Source organism: Moschus berezovskii, chromosome X, assembly GCF_049115385.1.
Source record: "Moschus berezovskii isolate FMDL1 chromosome X, NW_MosBer_1.0, whole genome shotgun sequence".
NCBI classification, from domain to species: domain Eukaryota; kingdom Metazoa; phylum Chordata; class Mammalia; order Artiodactyla; family Moschidae; genus Moschus; species Moschus berezovskii.
In genome coordinates, this window is record NC_142488.1 from 1076037 (window position 1) to 1095342 (window position 19306).

Genomic DNA, 19306 nt, shown 5'->3' on the forward strand with positions numbered 1-19306 from the left:
GTGTGTGTGGTGTGTCTGTGTATGTGTGTGGTGTGTGTGTGTATGTGTGTGTATATGTGTGGTGTGTATGTGTGTCTGTGTGTCTCTGTGTATGTGTGTGTGTATGTGTGTGTATATGTGTGTGTGTATGTATGTGTGTATGTGTCTGTGTGTGGTGTGTATGTGTTTGTGTGTCTGTGTATGTGTGTGTGTGTATGGTGTGTGTGTCTATGTGTGAGTGTGTGTGTGTCTGTGTATGTGTGTGTATGTGTGTGTGTCTATGTGTGAGTGTGTCTGTGGTGTGTATGTGTATGTGTGTGGTGTGTGTGTATGTGTTTGGTGTGTCTGTGTGTGTCTCTGTGTGTGTTTGTGTGTGTGTGTGTGCGTGCATGTGTGTGTGGTGTCTGACTCTCTGAGACCCCATGGACTGCAGCCCACCGGGCTTCTCTGTCCCTGGGATTCTCCAGGCAAGAACCCTGGAGTGGGTGGCCTTTTCCTTCTCTAGGGCATATTCCCGACCCGGGGATGGAACCTGAGTCTCTGGCGTTGACAGGCAGATGCTTTACCCCTGAGTCACCTGGAATAAGGCACAGCTCCAGGAAGGGGCCTCACGGGTGCTGTATACAGTCGGCTCTGGATACGCCCGTGCTTATTCTCAGCCCTTGGTTACAGCTCATGCCTGGGTCTCCGGCCTCACCCAGCGAGCTCGACACGTGCTGTGGCCCGTCCCTCAAACCGTGAGTACCCGTGTTGACGTTTTGGGGCCAAAAGACTCAAATGGTTTTCGGTTTGAATACAGATCACAGAACTGTGACCGGCGCACGGCACTGCTTGCGGGGCGTGTTCTTGTCCAAACGCGTTCTAGCGTGTCTCAAGTGCATCCCGTGACTCAGCTTCTCAGGGTTACGTCGCGTCACATCACCTTCTGCTTTTCATGGACTCCAGAATGAAGTCTGCTGCTTGCATTCCACAAACTGCCACATGGGACCCGCAGGGCCTGCTGATGGCTGTAACCTGTAAAAGCGTTTCCTTGGAAAACGGATGCATTCGTGGGCTGCGGCTGCCATAAAATTACCCTAGATGGGGCGGCTTAAACAACAGACATTCACCCTCCCACAGTCCTGGAGGCTGGAGGCTGAGACCCCCAGGTGTGGGCAGGGCTGGTTCCTCCCGAGGCCTGTCTCCTTGGCGTGTGGACGGCCGGCCCTTCCCTGAGTCCGCACGTGGCCATCCCTCTGTATGTCTGTCTGTGCCCCGGTTGCCTCTTCTTATATAAGGACCCCAGTCATATGGGATCAGGACCCAGCCTAATGAACAAAGGTTGTTTGTTTAAACTCGATGATCTGTGAGTTTAAGACCCATGGTGATGACCTCATGTAACCTTCATCGCCTCTCCAAAGACCCTTATCTTCAAATACAGCCTCACTCTGGGGTCCTGGGAGGGGTCAGAGAGTCAACATGTTAATTTCACGGGGACACAATTTGCCGCACGGCAGATGGCAATTCATTACGACCAGGTATAACCATCACCCCGTGTGTGTATTTATCCTCCTTCTCCGTGTTACTTTGCTTTCCCACTGGGGATGCACTGACCGTCATGTGTGTTCAGTGGTGAGCCTTGATTTATTTCTGAACTGCAGTTATACAGCCTGTGCCAAAGGTGTGACAGGATCCCAGTGAAACGACCCACCTGGCTCTTTCGTTTTACATACTAATCGGGCGATTCTGTGACAGAAGCCACTCTGTTCTGCTGACTTGGTTCGCTGTTCACGAGTGCGTGCGTCTGTCTTCACGTGATTTGAATATTCACAGATATTGCTCGTGGGTTATGGGGGAAAGAGGAAGTTCACCGAAGAAAACCAGGTTAGTCCCTGTTCCCGGACTTGCGAAGCCAAACTCACCTTGCTGCGTCTGTTGTTGTATGGTTGCTAACTTGACTCTCTGCAACCCTTTGGGCTGTAGCCCGCCAGGCTCCTCTGTCCATGGGGATGCTCCAGGCCAGAATACTGGAGTGGGTTGCCAGTTCTTCCCTGATAGCTCAGTTAGTAAAGAATCTGCCTGCAGTGCAGGAGACCTGGGTTCAATCCCTGGGTTGGGAAGATCCCCTGGAGAAGGGAAAGGCGACCCACTCCAGTATTCTGGCCTGGAGAATTCCGTGGACTGTATAGTCCACGGGGTCGCAGAGAGTCGGACACGACTGAGCCACTTTCACTCCACTTTGTCCAGCGCATCTTTGCAACCCAGGCATCAAACCTGGGTCTCCTGCATTGGAGGCAGATTCTTTACCATCTGAACCACCTGGTAAGCTGTATCTATTCACCTTAGAAAAATGAGAAACTATTATGCCATCAAGCCCCGGTTCGTCTCTTCTTCCAGCTTTCTGATCTAGCAAGTAATGCAATTTTGAAAGCTGTGCACACACAGTATGTGTGTGTGTGTACAAACTGTATGTGTCTAATTATGTAAATAATTTAAACTATATTTGTTTGCTCACCTGTGCTGGGTCTTACTTGTGGCACGTGGTATCTTTTAATTGCCCCGTGCAAACTCTTAACCAAGGCATGTGCAATGTAGTTCCCTGAGCAGGGATTGACCCTGGGCCCCCTGCTTTGGGAGCTCAGAGTCCTAGCCCCTGGGCCACGCGGGATGTCTTGTTATAAATAACTAAATATGTTATCTATGTTTTATGTTTACATAAAACATCTACATCTACATCCTGTAGATGTGTGGTTAAGACATTTCATATTCTGCTGGGAGTTTTTGCCTTGAAAGAAACTGTAAAGTACTTCTGTATAATATTTGTTAAGGAGTAAGAATATATCAATTCACGTTTGGAGCATAATTCTTTTTCATGTAGTCATCATCTGAGTTTCTCTGTTTCATTTATTTTGGGGGTGTGATTCTTGACGTGTGTAGTGATTATGTGATATTGGCCACGTTCCCTGTGTTGTGCAAAATGTCCTCAGAGCTAATTTTATACACAGTGGTTGATATGTCTCTAGTTGCTGCTGCTTTGAGATAGTCACTGTTCTGTTGTATTTTTTAGACGCTACATACAAGTGATGTCACACAGCATTAATATTAGTCTTTCTGACTTAGTGCGATAATCTCTAGGTCCGTCCATGGTTACTGCAGTTGGCATTCGGTCAGTCTTTTTATGGCTGAGTAATATTCCCTTGTATAAACGTACAGTCTTTTTTATTGCTTGTTGACAGACATTTAGATTGCTTCCATGTCCTGGCCATTGTGAACAGAGCTGCTCTGAACATAAGGGCACGTGTGTCCTTTCAGAGTTTTGTCTGGATATGTGCCTTCGGCCGGGGTTGCTGGATCATACGCTAACTTTGTTTTTCATTCTTTGAGGAACCTCCGTAGTGTTTTCCACACTGGCTGCACCCACTTGGATTCTCACCAGCAGTGTATGCATATTATGCAGTTTTTTTACCAAATATTCAAGAGCATCTAGTGAGTTTCTTTCAAACCTGCCATGTAACTTGCAAAGAATCAGTTTTCAAGATAGAACAGACTCTTCGCCCCTTGACAGGTGGGCATAACACGGCGACAGAGGCAAAGAATCTGCCTGCCAATGAGTAAGACGAGAGAGACGTAGGTTCGATCCCGGGGTGGGGAAGATCTCCTGGAGGAGGAAATGGCGACCCACTCCAGTATTCTTGCCTGGAGAATCCAATGGACACAGGAGCGGGCTACAGTCCATGGGGTTGTAAAGAGTCAGATACAACCGAAGCGACTTGGCACGCATGAAATAATTCCACCGACATTTCTATTCCACTCACTTGAGTTTTCAGCACTACATGCTGCTAGGGCTAATGAAAGAATCATTCCAATCATCTCAAAGTACAAGCGGTGAGAAGTTAAGGAGAGGCAGCTCAGTTTACGTTGCACGTGGACATGTGTGCATTTTCTAAATGAAACCGGGGGATGTGACTAGACTCAGCATGCACCGTGTCCAAGTACATTTTGGAAACTTCCCTGGGAAGAGCTGATGTGGAGTGAAGAGCCTGTGGTCCATGGGCCTCGGCTCACGTGGTTTCAACGTTTGGCTCTCTGTGAGCAAGCTAGGGAACAGGAGGGAGAGCGCCAAGGTCAGGTCAATATTTGCAGACGGAGAACAGGAGCACGTGGTTCCCACAGCTGTGGGTTTCATTTCTGACGCCGGCTTGGTTTGAAACATTGTGTCACTTTCAGATTTGCAGGAAAATGCTTCAGCCCCACCTACATAGATACAGTCCTCTTCCTATCCTGTGTAATTACGTTTCATCACGGAAACACTGCATGCAGTTCTGTCTGCTGCACAGTACGACCTTGTCATTTATCACTTGCTGCTGCTGCTGCTAAGTCACTTCAGTCGAGTCCGACTCTGTGCGACCCCATAGATGGCAGCCCACTAGGCTCCCCCATCCCCGGGATTCTCCATTATATCCAAATATAATACTTTGGCTAGTGGTTGTAATTTTGGACTTTTTATTTTGCATTGGGACATAGCCAATTAACAGTGTTGTGACGGTTTCAGGCAGACAGCAAAGGGACTCAGCCACACATACACAGGTATCCATTCTCCCCCAAGCTCCCCTCCTATCCGAGCTGCCACTTGACACGGAGCAGTGTCCATCGAGTCGGGGATGCCATTCCACCATCTCATCCTCTGTCGTCCCCTACTCCGCCCTCAATCTTTCCCAGCATCAGGGTCTTTTCAAACGAGTTAGCTCTTTGCATCAGGTGGCCAAAGTATTGCAGCTTCAGCTTCAGCATCAGTCCTTCCAATGAACACCCAGGACTGATCTCCTTGAGGTTGGACTTCCTTGCAGGCCAAGGGACTCTCAAGAGTCTTCTCCAGCACCACAGTTCAAAATCATCAATTCTTCAGTGCTCAGCTTGCTTTATGGTCCAACTCTCACATCCATACATGACCACTGGAAAAACCATAGCCTTGACTAGATGGACCTTTGCTGGCAAAGTAATGTCTCTGCTTTTTATATGCTGTCTAGGTTGGTCGTAACTCTTCTTCCAAGGACTAAGCGTCTTTTAATTTTTTAAAAGAGTGCTGCAATCACCATCTGCAGTGATTTTGGAGCCCAAGAAAATAAAGTCTGACACCGTTTCCACTGTTTCCCCATCTATTTCCCATGAAGTGATGGGACCAGATGCCATGATCTTCGTTTTCTGAATGTTGAGCTTCAAGCCAACCTTTTCACTCTCCTCTTTCACTTTCATCAAGAGGCCTTTGAGTTCCTCTTCCCTTTCTGCCATAAGGGTGGTGTCATCTGCATATCTGAGGTTATTGATATTTCTCCCGGCAATCTTGATTCCAGCTTGTGCTTCTTCCAGCCCAGCGTTCCTCATGATGTACTCTGCATATAAGTTAAATAAGCAGAGTGACAATATACAACCTTGACGTACTCCTTTTCCTATTTGGAACCAGTCTGTTGTTCCATGTCCAGTTCTCACTGTTGCTTCCTGACCTGCATACAGGTTTCTCAAGAGGCAGGTCAAGTGGTCTGGTATTCCCATCTCTTTCAGAATGTTCCACACTTTATTGGGATCCACACAGTCAAAGGCTTTGGCGTAGTCAATAAAGCAGAAGGAGATGTTTTTCTGGAACTCTCTTGTTTTTTCAATGATCCAACAGATGTTGGCAATTCGATTCCTGGTTCCTTAGCCTTTTCTAAATTTGGCTCGAACATCTGGAAGTTCTCAGTTCACGTCCTGTTGAAGCCTGGCTTGGAGAATTTTCAGCATTACCTTGCTAGCGTTCTCCATTTTAAATATAGTGTTGTGTGCATGTCACGGCTGTATTTTTTCACAGAAATCTTTGAGAGCTCACCCAGTAACGGCACCTCAGGTGATCCGTCCTCCTAGTTCAGATGGCCTCATTTCCTCTCCGGAGGCTGCGAGGCAGATGTCGGCTAGGATTAAAAATAAACGTAGTGACAGCGAGGCACACCCACGGGAGCAGCTGGGACCTGCAGAGAAAATGCACCCTGTGAGCTGGGCACCACCCCCCGCCCCAGGATGATGTCTGCACCCCGGGAGGGAGGCAGCCTTGCTGGTAAGGGAAGAACGGGCTTTGGGAGCAAGAGGGCAGATGGGCTTCCAGCCTAGATCAGCACCTTCATGAACATTCACGCCCTGCTCCAACTTTAACCCCGGATGGAAGACTGACCAGCGGTGGGTAGGGCATGGCGGGGGGTGGTGGTGGTGGTATTTTCATCCTAAAGCCTGCACTCCAGGAGTGGTTCGGTGTTTCTTTGCAAAATTGGCTTTCTGTGGGCAGAGAATGGATACACGTGTATGTTTGGCCGAGTTCACCTGAAACCATCACAGTGTTGTTAATCAGCTCTGCCTTTTTGCTGTTAAAAATTAGCCTCCTGTGAAGGGGGTAGGAAGGTGTGGCAATCACAGTTAAAGTAACTCCAACTAATGGATTCCAGTGTCTTGATGGCAACATGGTGGGGGTGGGGGAGGCAGGCAAAATTGGGGGCAGTATGGATGTGAGAGTTGGACTGTGAAGAACGCTGATCACTGAAGAATTGATGCTTTTGAACTGTGGTGCCGGAGAACACTCTTGAGAGTCCCTTGGACTGCAAGGAGATCCAACCAGTCCATTCTAAAGGAGATCAGTCCTGGGTGTTCATTGGAAGGACTGATGCTAAAGCTGAAACTGCAATACTTTGGCCACCTCATGCGACGAGTTGACTCACTGGAGAAGACTCTGATGCTGGGAGGGATTGGGGGCGGGAGGAGAAGGGGACGACAGAGAATGAGATGGCTGGATGGCATCACCGACTCGATGGACATGAGTTTGAGTGAACTCCGGGAGTTGGTGATGGACAGGGAGGCCTGGCGTGCTGTGATTCATGGGGTCGCGGAGAGTCGGACACGACTGAGCGACTGAACTGAACTGAACTGAAAGGCAGGAAAATGGGGGTGTGCGTGTTAGTCGCTCAGTCGTGTCTGACTCTGCGACCCCACGGACTGCATGCAGCCCGCCAGGCTCCTGTGTCCATGGGGATTCTCCAGGCAAGAATACCAGAGTGGGTGGCCATGCCCTCCTGCAGGGGGTCTTCCCAACCCAGGGACTGAACCTGGGTCTCAAAATTGCAGAGGAGAAAGGCAGGCAAAATGTGGAGAGGGCCTGCAAATAATTAGGGTGAAGGCAGGCAAAACGGGGCAAGTGTAGGCAGGGGCCCGTGCAGACACATCCAGGGTCGAGCCTGTCTCCCCACGTACGTGTCAGTGGCGGGAACACGCTCCCCCCACTTCCTGCCCGGAGCCTGTGACCCCACGGAGACGGTCGGTCAGTCAGTCTGGGTCAAGTGTGAGCCTGGCATCCGTGTGTGGCTTCTGCCTTCGAGCCGCCCAGCTGAGAGGCGCTGGAGATGTGAGAATATCAAAGAGGAAGAAGGAAGGCAGTGAAAGAATAGGAGATGAGAGGGAGGGACTTAACGTGGCGGTCCGGTGGTTTAAGACTTCAGCTTCCCGCGCAGGGGATGCGGGTTCAGTCCCTGGTCAGGTAGCTAGCATCCTACATGCTGGGAGGTCAAAAACACTCGTGCATAAGACAAGAAATATGGTGACAATTTCAGTAAAGGCTTCAGAAATGGTCCATGTCAAAAAGAAATTAAAAAAAAAAAGAAAGAGCAGACCCCGAAACGTACGAAGCATCACCATTGACCCTCGGCTGACACTCGGACCCGGAGCAGTCAAGGTCAGACAGCCGGTGAGGCCAGCTCTGTGTTTGGAGGGCAAATAGCAGATGCTTAAGATGGTTAGCAATCCCATCTGTCAAAATCTAGGGCAGGGCCACTTGTCACCCGTGGCAGAAATGCAGGAGTCTTTTCTAGTGCCCGGTGGGTTCGATCAGAACGTGAGAGCCTCTGATAGGAGACCAATGCTGTATTTTCTATCTTATCTGTTCTCCTGAAGTGAGAGTCGCTCGGTCGTGTCCGACTCTTTGCGACCCCATGGACTATACAGCCCATGGAATTCTCCAGATCAGAATAGTGGAGTTGGGTAGCCTTTCCCTTCTCCAGGGGATCTTCCCAACCCCAGGGATCGAACCCAGGTCTACCGCATTGCAGGCAGATTCTTGACCTGCTGAGCCACCAGGGAAGCCCAAGAATACTGCAGTGAGTAGCCTTTTCCAGGGGATCTTCCCCACCCAGGGATCGAACCTGAGTCTCCTGCATGGCAGGCAGATTCTTTACCCACTGAGCCACCAGGGAAGCCACGAGGGAGTCCACATTTGGGGACGGGCTACTGAGACTGTTTGAATTCAGGAGAGGTGTGTGTAGGGTCAGGGATTGTGTGATAAGAGCAAACTCAAATCTCCGCAGCAGTTGTTTCAACGAAGAGTTTACAGGTCAGTTGCTTGGCTCACAAAAATGAACTGCATCCCATCTCTTTGGCTTTTTCTCGAGTTTGGTGTGTTAACATTTGCAGAACATCTTTGTCAGCGATAATTGAGAGCCTTCTAAATTAAACTGGTGTTTATCGTGTTTAAAGTATTTATAAATCATTTGTATTCTCGGTGTTCAGTCGCTCAGTCGTGTCTGACTCTCTGCGAGCCGTGGACTGCAGCCCTCCAGGCCTCCTGTCCATCACCAACTCCTAGAGTTTACCCAAACCCATGTCCATCAAGTCGGTGATGCCATCCAATCGTCTCATCCTCTGTCGTCCCCTTCTCCTCCTGCCTTCAATCTTTCCCAGCATCAGAGTCTTTTCCAGTGAGTCGGCCCTTATCAGGTGGCCAGAGGATTGGAGCTTCCTTTGATCCGTGAACATGCTATTCTGCTGTTCCAATGAGTGTTTCTTCAGTTCTAGCAACTTGTCTAGCATCTGCAAGATAGAAGCATTTTAAGGCGGTTTCGGTCACCTAAATGCTAGGTTCTCCCCAGGAACAAGTGCAGCTACCTGTATCAAAGAAGTGGCACTGAATTAATGTAAAGTGAAATAATTTTAGGAAGCAGAACACTTCCCTGCTGTCACATAAGACCTTTGCTTCTGCACCTGCACGTCACCCAAAAAACACCACGGGACATTGCCCGCCCACGAGCATCACTGCTCAGTCCAGAGAGAGGAGGCCCCAGAGGAGCGCCGTCATCTACGCGTGGTCTCCCCCGCACACACCGTCCATTGTCAGTGGCGTGGCTTTCTGTCTGAATCCATGTCTTAGAGGAGGAGCTGTGCTTTCCTGGCTTTCACGCTGAGGCTAGCTGTTTCTGAAGGAAACAGCTGTCTGTGAAGCCGTGTTAAATGCCTAGACATGCCCGCCGGGAGAAAGGAGCAAAATAGTGACGGGTTATAGAAAGCTTCGGTGGGAAATTAGTTATGACAGTAATTCTGTCTGAGGATATGCGTCTAGGTACCAGCTATGTCCCTACTTTTTCCTGTAAACGTTTTATTTTGTATTGGAGTGTAGCCTATTAACAATGCTGTGATGGTTTCAGGTGGACAGCAAAGGGGCTCAGGCATACACACACATGCATCCATTCTCCCCCAAAGTCCTCTCCGATCCAGGCTGCCACATGACATTGAGCAGAGCTCCCTGTGCTGGACAGCAGATCCTGGCTGGTTCTCCGTGTTAAATACAGCAGTGTGTCCATGTCCATCCCAGACTCCCTGACTATCCCTTCCCCCACCCTTCCCCCGGGAACCATAAGGTTATCACAGAGTATTGAGCAGAGCTCCCTGTGCTGGACAGCAGATCCTGGCTGGTTCTCCATGTTAAATACAGCAGTGTGTCCATGTCCATCCCAGACTCCCTAACTACCCCTTCCCCCAGCCTTCCCCCGGGAACCATAAGGTTATTAGAGTATTGAGCAGAGCTCCCTGTGCTGGACAGCAGGTCCTGGCTGGTTCTCCGTGTTAAATACAGCAGTGTGTCCATGTCCATCCCAGACTCCCCGACTATCCCTTCCCCCAAACTCCAGCCACCATAAGCTCATTCTCAAAGTCTGTGAGTCTCTCTGTCTTTTGTAAGTTCATCTGCATCTTTTTGGATTCCTCATACAAGGGACGCCACAGGATATGCCTCCTTTGCCGTCTGAGTCACTCCACTAGGTATGACAATCTCTGGGTCCACCCATGTTGTGGTGAGTGGCACTGCGTCATTCTTTTTTACGGCTGCATAGTATTCCATCGTGTTTGTGACCATCTTCTCTATCCGTTCCTCTGTGTGTGGACATTGAGGTCGTTCCCATATCTTGCTGTTACAAACGGCGCTGCAGTGAACACTGGGCTGCATAAATCCTTTTGGACCGTGTTTTTCTCCGGCTGTATACCCCCGAGTGGGATTGCAGAATCACACGGTAGCTCTAGTTTTCGTTTTTGAAGGAGCCTCCATCTTGTTCTCCATTCCGGCTATGTCTCTTCCTGACTGTATGTGGTCAGCAGAATCAGGACCCCCCCAAAGACATCCAGTTCCTAATTCCTAAATCCCAGAACATACAGGCATGTTCCTGTCCATGGCCAAAGGGGATGACAGTAGCGGGTGGGGTTTAGGTCGGTCACGAGCTGATCTGAAGACGGTGATGAGCCTGCATCACCCAGATGGGCTCTGTGCAAGCACAGCACCCTTAAAAGTGGACGAGGGAGGAAGAAGGAAGGGGATCATGATGTGATGTGCGGATGGGAGCAGCCTCTTTGGGACTCGAGCATGCAGGAAGGGCCCACGGAGCTCAGAAATGCGGGTCGCGTCTAGAAGCCAGAAAAGGCAAGCAACAAAATCTCCACTGCTGCTTCGAGAGGGAACCACCCCGCGGACACCTGAATTTTAGCTCCATGAGGCTTCTGACCCACAGACCCGCGAGGGAATACATGTGGAATAATTTATTACATAGCCTGGAGAAGTCCATGGAGTGTATAGTCCCTGGGGTCACCATGAGTCAGACAGGACTGAGTGACTTGCGCTTTCGAGTCTCCTTTGGACCTAAATGTTTAGTTAGGTCTTCTGCCCACCTTTCCCCCCAGAGTTTATGGAAAAAAGTTTTTTTCTTTTCTTTGGGCTGCTCTTCCTGTGCCGACATTTCTGTGGTTGTGGCCACAGGAGGCTGCTCTTTAGTTGCGTGCACAGGCTTCTTATTGCGGTGGTTTCCCTTATTGCAGACCACGGGCTCGAGAGCTCAGGGGCTTAAGTAGTTCTGGCATACAGGCTTCGCTGCCCCTCGGCATATGCGATCTTCCCGGACCAGGATTCAAATTTGTGTGTCCTGTGTTGGCAGGCGGATTCTTAACCACCGGACCACCAGGGAAGCCCAACCGTGGGCTTCTAACCTTACATTTTTCTTCGTGCTCCAAAGGACCAATTTTGTCTCTGTGGCCCCTTTGAACTCCCTATCAGGAGCAAAGACTATTACTGAAATACACGGACATATTTCCTAAACTTGGGGAAGCTAGAGTTTGCATCCTCCTGGGTCACTTTTCTGGTTTCTCCAACAGAAAAGGACCATTTTTCAGTTCCCATTGTTTGTGGTGCGCTGGTTTTAAGAGTTCCTGAGAGCAACAGCTTTTAACAGACTCCTTGCTGACGCTGAGGGGCCTGGATGCCGGTGTTCAGCTGGCTTGCAGCGTCTCTTGCCTTCAAAGCCGTCTCTGCGAAAAGGCCCGATGCCCAGGGCACCGGGCGACGCCGGAAAGCCTGCCGGGATCATTCCCCGTTGCAGAGGAACGTTAATTAAAAGTCAGCCCTGATGTGCACACCTCTCGCTGCGTGCTGTCCCCGCATGGAGGATGCTTTTAATCACGCGCAGTTCTGCCGTATCCGCGGTGACCCGTTTCACAGCTTGTTGTCAGCGCGCGAGCCGCCCTCTCTCCACCGGACGGAAGGAGTGAGTCATAAAATGTTCCAGAGTCGTGGAGAAGGGGCAGCATTTTGACATCTGAGAGCCTGGAATCCTACTTCAGGCTTTGCTGTCCCTCTTAGCTGGGGTGTCTTCTCAGAGACCCTTGCCATTGCTAAACCCCAGTTTTCCCCTCTATAGAGTGGAGACCACCGTTGTTAGCTTCAGGCTTGCAAAAAGGATTAAAACAGGGCTTCCCTGGTGGCTTCACGGTAAAGAATCTGTCTGTCAATGCAGGGGACACAGGCTCCAACCCTAGGTATGAGAGGATCCATCACACGCCTTGGAGGAAGTAAGCCCATGCACCACAACTATTTATTTTTAACTGAAAACTTTTTTTTTAACTGAAGGATAATTGCCTTGCAGAGTTGTGTGGGTTTCTGCCAAACATCAACATGAATGAGACATAGGCTTACTCATGTCCCCTCCCTCTTGAATCTCCCTCCCACCTCCCACCCCACCCCAGCTCTCTAGGTTGTCCCAGAGTCCCTGTTTGAGTTCCCCGAGTCACACAGCAAATTCCCATTGGCTATCTATTTTACATCAGTTCAGTCGCCCAGTCGTGTCTGACTCTTTGCGACCCCATGGACTGCAGCATGCCAGGCTTCCCTGTCCATCACTAACTCCCGGAGTCCACCCAAACCCATGTCCATCGAGTTGGTGATGCCATCCAACCATCTCATCCTCTGTCATCCCCTTCTCCTGCCTTCAATCTTTCCCAGCATCAGGGTCTTTTCCAATGAGTCAGCTCTTTGCATCAGGTGGCCAAAGTATTGGAGCTTCAGTTTCAACATCAGTCCTTCCAATGAACACCCAGGATTGATCTCCTTTAGGATGGACTGGTTGGATCTCCTTGCAGTCCAAGGGACGCTCAAGAGTCTTCTCCAGCACAACAGTTCAAAAGCATCAATGCTTTGGTGCTCAGCTTTCTCCATAGTCCAACTCTCACATCCATACGTGACCACTGGAAAAACCGTAGCTTTGCCTAGACGGACCTGTGATTATGGAGACTCATGGAGGCAGGGGCTGGACCACAAATGTGTCCCAGAGGGGATGCTGCAAAGATGCTCTGGATGGGGGCAACAGAGACCTGAATGGAGTCTGGTGGGGGTGTGGGCACCCAGCCCCGGAGCTGGACACGGAGAGAGGTGTGGTTCCCTGTCTGGTTTTGGCCTCCCTGCAAACCCAGCGGGGACTCTAGGCAGAGCGCTGACCTCAGGCCTCTCCCGGGAGCTGTGTCTAATTCTAGCAGGAGAGCTGAGACTTGGCATGTTTAATTTTTCTTTTTCTATTGATATTGTTGATGTGCAGTGTTGTGTTTCAGGCATACAGCACAGTGATTTGCCATTTTTAAAAGGTTATACTCCATTGATAGTTGTTATAAAATATTGTCTGCATTCTCTGCATTGGACGATGGAACCTTGTAACTTGCTTATTTTATATATAGTAGTTTGTACCTCTTAGTTCCCTCCTCCTATCTTGAGCCTTTCTGCTTCCTTCTCCCCCACTGGGGACCACAAGTTTGTTCTCTGTGAGTCTGTGTCTGTTTTATAAATGAGTTCATTTGTGGCATACTTTACTCAAACAGTAAAGAATCGGCCTGCGATGCAGGAGACCTGGGTTGGATCCCTGGGTTGGGAAGATCCCCTGGAGAAGGGAATGGCTACCCACTCTGGTATTCTTGCCTGGAGAATCCCATGGACAGAGGAGCCTGGCGGGCTGCAGTCCTTGGGGTCACAGCTGAGCGACTAACACACACACACACAAGCATTAGATTCCACGTATCAGCGAGATCATATATTTATTTCTCTCTTTTTTGACTTACTGCACTTTCTATGATCATCTCTAGTTGCAGCCATGCTGATAGAAATGGCGTTCTTGCATCCTTTTGTATGGCTGCGTAGGATTCCATTGTCTGTATGGACCTCAACTTCTTCTGTTGACGGACACTTGGGTTGCTTCCGTGTCTTGGCTTTGTGAATAGTGGCTCCTGTCAACACTGGGGTGTGTTGATCTAATTATTATTATCCTAATGATTATTTAAGTAGATGCCCAGGAGTGGGATTGCTGGGTCATACGGTAGCTACATTCCGACCAACAGTGCAAGAGGGTTCCGCTTTCCCCACACCCTCTCCAGCCTTTGTCCTTTGTAGACTTTTTGACGATGGCCATTCTGACCCTGGTATGAGGTGCTACCTCACTGTAGTTTTGATTTGTGTTTCTCTAATAGTCAAGGCTATGGTTTTTCCAGTGGTCACGTATGAATGTGAGAGTTGGACTGTAAACAAAGCTGAGCACCGAAGAATTGATGCTTTTGAACTGTGGTGCTGGAGGAGACTCTTGAGAGTCCCTTGGACTGCAAGGAGATCCAACCAGTCCATCCTAAAGGAGATCAGTCCTGGGTGTTCATTGGAAGGCCTGATGCTAAAGCTGAAACTCCAATACTTTGGCCACCTCATTGGAAGAGTTGATTCATTTGAAAGGACCCTGATGCTGGGAGGGATTGGGGGCGGGAGGAGAAGGGGACGACAGAGGATGAGATGGCTGGATGGCATCACCGACTCGATGGACATGAGGTTGGGTAAACTCTGGGAGTTGGTGATGAACAGGGAGGCCTGGCGTGCTGCAATTCATAGTGTCGCAAAGAGTCGAACACGACTGAGCGACTGAACTGAACTGAATAATGACCAACGTGGAGCATCTTTTCATGTGGCCGAACCCACCTGAGCAATGCCCACCTGCCTTCAATTTAGTTGTCTGAAGCACAGTTCCTCCATTCTGATTTTCAAATGTGTTTTCCTTCATGGCTAAAGCAGATGCTCAATGCATGCTTAATCAGCCACAAACAGGCTGCTTTGTTAGCCTAACATTCAAAATAAATCATGTATAAGCCAGAAAGATTTCCATATGTGTCAGCGTGTGAAAACTTCTTCCATCATCTTCCTGTTTTCATGGTAAATCTTTCTTATTTCTTTTTCATTGAAGTAGAGTTGGTGGACAGTGTCACATTACTGCCTTGTGAACAGCTAAGTGAATAACTTTTATACACTTTCTTTTGCGCAGTTTATACATGAAATTCTTTTAATATATATAATTTTATATATAATAATATTTTATATAGAGATATATGTCTACATAGGAGCTTTCCAGATAGGTCCGCTGGGAAAGAGTCCGTGTGCAATGCAGGAGACCCTGGTTTGATTCCTGGGTCAGGAATATCCCCTGGAGAAGGGATAGGCTACTCACTCCAGTATTCTTGGGCTTCCCTGGTGGCTTAGCTGTTAAAGAATCTGCCTGCAGGGCGGGGGACCTGGGTTCAGTCCCTGGGTGGGGAAGATCCCCTGGAGGAGGGCATGGCAACCCACTCCAGTATTCTTGCCTGGAGAATCCCCATGGACAGAGGAGCCTGGTGGGCTACAGCCCATGGGGTCGCAAAGAGTCGGACATGACTGAGTGACTAAGCACAGCACAGCACGTGTGTGTGTGTGTGTGTGTGTGTGTATTTGCGTACATGAATATATATTTTTTTCAGCTTTTTCCCTTGTAGGTTCTTATAAAACATTGGGTATAGTTCCCTGTGCTATACGGTAGGTCCTTCTTGACTATTTTATACACAGTGAAAGTGAAAGTCGCTCAGTCGTGTCTGACTCTTTGCGACCCTATGGGCTATACAGTCCATGGAATTCCCCAGGTCAGAATACTGGAGAGGGTAGCCTTTCCCTTCTCCAGGGGATCTTCCCAGCTCAGGGGCAAACCCAGGTCTCCTGCATTGCAGGCGGATTCTTTCCCAGCTGAGCCACAAGGGAAGCCCAAAAATACTGGAGTGGGTAGCCTACCCCTTCTCCAGGGAATGTTCCCAACCAGGGAATTGAACTGGGGTCTCCTGCATCGCAGGAAGATTCTTTACCAGCTGAGCCATAAGGGAAGCCTGAGAATTCTGGAGTGGGTAGCCTATTCCTTCTCCCGCGGATCTTTGTGACCCAGGAATCTAATCGTGGTCTCCCACATTGCAGACGGGTTCTTTCCCAGCTGAACCATCAGGGAAGCCCTTATACATAACAGTGTGTATCTATTGATCCCATAGTCCTTTTTCTCTTCCCCTCTGGTAACCATTAGTCTGTTCTGTATGTGTGTGAGTCTATTTCTGATTTGTAAATGAGTCCATTCGTACTCTCCCCCCGCCCCCCCCTTTTTTTTAGATTCCACATAGAAGTGATATCGCGTGATATTTATCTTTCTCTGTCTGGCCTACTGAGTATCGCAGTCTCTAGGTCCATCCACGTTGCTGCAAATGGCATGTCCCCACTCTTTGTGGGTGAGTGATATTCCACTGCACACGAGGGGCACGTCTGTCTTAGCCATTCCTCTGTTAATGGACACTTAGGTTGCGTCCATGTCTGGGCTATTGTGAACAGTGCTGCTATGTGGCGACCCACTCCAGTACTCTTGCCTGGACAATCCCATGGATGGAGGAGCCTGGTAGGCTGCAGTCCATGGGGTCGCTAAGAGTCGGACATGACTGAGCGACTTCACTTTCCCTTTTCACTTTCACGCATTGGAGAGGGAAATGGCAACCCACTCCAGTGTTCTCCCCTGGAGAATCCCAGGGACAGGGGAGCCTGGTGGGCTGCTGTCTCTGGGGTCTCACAGAGTCGGACACGACTGAAGTGACTTAGCAGCAGCTGCTCTATAAACACTGACACGCGTGTATCTTTTCGGCTGTTTTGGTTTTCTTCAGATATACGTGCAGGAGTGGAGGAGACTTGTGTTTTAAAAAATGTAGACTAGTTTTAGGTTGTCGGAAAGGTTGTGAAGATCGTACAGATGATTCTTAGTGTCCATAGCAGTTGGCCCCATGTTATTTCCATCTTTTGAAAAAAAAATTTTATTAAATTTATTTCTTTTTAAAGGAAACAAAGATGAATTTTTTAATGAGAAAAAGTGCAATTCACAAACAAGATAGACCTCATAAACCACTGGACACCTAATAGCAAAGAAACAAAGATGCATAAAGCCAAAAATCAGATGAAATATAAGGGAAAAGAAAAAAAAATGATAGTGAGACATACGAACAGTTCTCTGAGAGTACTTTATCACGTGCAGAAAAGCAAGAACAGGACCGTCTTGACTGAGCCACATAATAATTAAAATGTACTTCTGTGTGTACTTATTTATATTAATGTTATGTCTGTGTTAGTCGCTCAATGGTGTCCCATCTGTGATATCCTATGGACTGGACTATACAGTCCATGGAATTACTCAGGCCAGAATACTGGAGTGGGTGGCCATTCCCTCCTCCAGGGGATCTTCCCGACCCAGGGATGGAACCCAAGTCTCCTGCGTTGCAGGCAGACGCTTTACCATCCGAGCCACCTGGAAAGCACGTGTTAATCTTATATCCTGCACAAATATATTTAAAATTTTGTACATCATATGCTATTATCAAGTTGTCCACAGAGTATTTAGAAAAACCGGCAAAAAGATAAAGATTACTAAATTTCAAAAAGTAGAATTGTTTTCTCTTGTGTGTGTGATTCAGTTATATATACATATAATTTTGGGACTCGTTTTCCACTGTAGGTTATTCCAAGATACTGACTCTCATCCTCCTTGCTACCCAGCAAACCTTTGTTGCTTGCGGTGTATCTTTTCTTCCCGACGGCAGTTACATCTTGTCTGAGCCTGGCTGTCACAATTCATGGACCGATATGGATACACAATCATTCACTCAAGTCCCTGCCTTATGCAGATGTCCTTGGTTTTCCCTAATGTCCTTTTGCTCTGTCCCAGGAACCCCATCCCAGGTCCCCTGGGACGTTCAGTTTTCCTGTCTCTCTGGACTCGTCTGGGTTGTGACGGTTTCCAACCGTCTTCACCTTTGATGACCTTGACATTCCTTTGTCCTGAAGAGCATTTTCTCGGACGCCCCTCTGTTTGGGTTTGTGTGACGTTCTTCTCGGGGGTGGGCTGGAGTTATGCGTTTGGGGGAGGAAGGTCACAGAGACGAAGTCTCCTTGTCCTCTCGTTACGTCCAGCGTCCAGCTGGCCCTGTGACTCGTCACCGCTGCTCTGGACCTTGGTCATCTGCTCATGGTGTGTCCATCAGCGTCTCTGCCGTCGGGTCTCTCTTTGTCCCTCTCGGCGGGGAAGTAACACGCCCCGGCCCAGCCTTCAGAAATCGGAAGCTACACCCCATCTCCTAATGTCCTTGGTATTTACATAAATTATCTGGACTTGTTCTGCATGGAAATTCTTCACGTGTTTATTCCCTCCGTCTCCTTTTTCTTTGGAGGGTCACAACTTGGCTTAGTGGTAAGTAATCCTCCTGCCAAGGCACCAGACGGGAGTTCGATCCCCTAGAGAAGGAAATAGCCACCCACTCTGGCATCGTTGCCTGGAGAATCCCACGGACAGAGGAGCCTGGCGGGCTACAGTCTGTGGGGTCCGCACAGAGTCGGACACGACGGAGTTATTGAGCAACAATAATGGCTGTACGAGGTTGCGTTGGCTTCTGCTCACGGCAGCGTGGATCAGCCGTGTGGATACATGTTTCCCCTCTGTCGTGACCCGTCCACCTGCCCGGCGACACCCGCAGGTCATCTCAGAGCCCCGAGCTGGGCTCCCTGAGCTCTGCAGCGGCTTCCCGCAGGCGCTCTGACCGACACGTGGTGGGGTGTGGGTGTCGCTGCCCCTCGGTTCATCCACCCTCTCCTCGCCGGCTGCGTCCATGGCTGTCAGAATCCCCGCGCCCCCTGCTTGCATCAGCGCGGACTCTGCACGCCCGCTCTGTCCCTTGGGGGACCGTGCCTCGCTGCCTGCTGTCTGGCGCCCAGAGACCGAGGGTCTCCGAAGACGGGACGGAGGTCACGCCCAGGCTGGAGGGAGCCCGCACGGCGAGCCCCGGGCAGAGCGCGGTCCTGAAGGCGCCCGGCATCCCGGAGGCCGCCCTGTTCACGCGTGTCCCCGGGGAGCGATAACGCCATCCGGCTCGGGAGAGCAGCTGGACGTCTCCACCGACAGCTTCGCCGACCTCCGGGCGCTCGTCCAGGACACCGGGGAAAAGAAAGCAGGTGGCGCTGCCCTTCCACGGCGGCAGAGAGGTCGATAGTGTGCTCACTCGGCTGGAGGGTGCGGGGTCGCACAGTCTGACGAGCGGTGCCAGGCAGCAGGCTTCGAATTCTCTCTTGAGAATGGTCACAGGGCATCACCCACTCGATGGATCTGAGTTTGAGCCAGCTCCGGGAGTTGGTGATGGGCAGGGAGGCCTGGCGTGCTGCGCTCCTTGGGGTCGCAGAGAGTCGGACACGACGGAGCGACTTAACAACAGACAACTTTATGTCTCTGGAGTTTTAATCGACCCACAGGCATCACGCTGGTACAGGGACATCTCAGCTCCTTCCTCCAAATGCCCTTTAATTACTTCGTTGGAATGGAGTTGACTTAGAATCTTGTGCTGGGTGCGGCTGTGC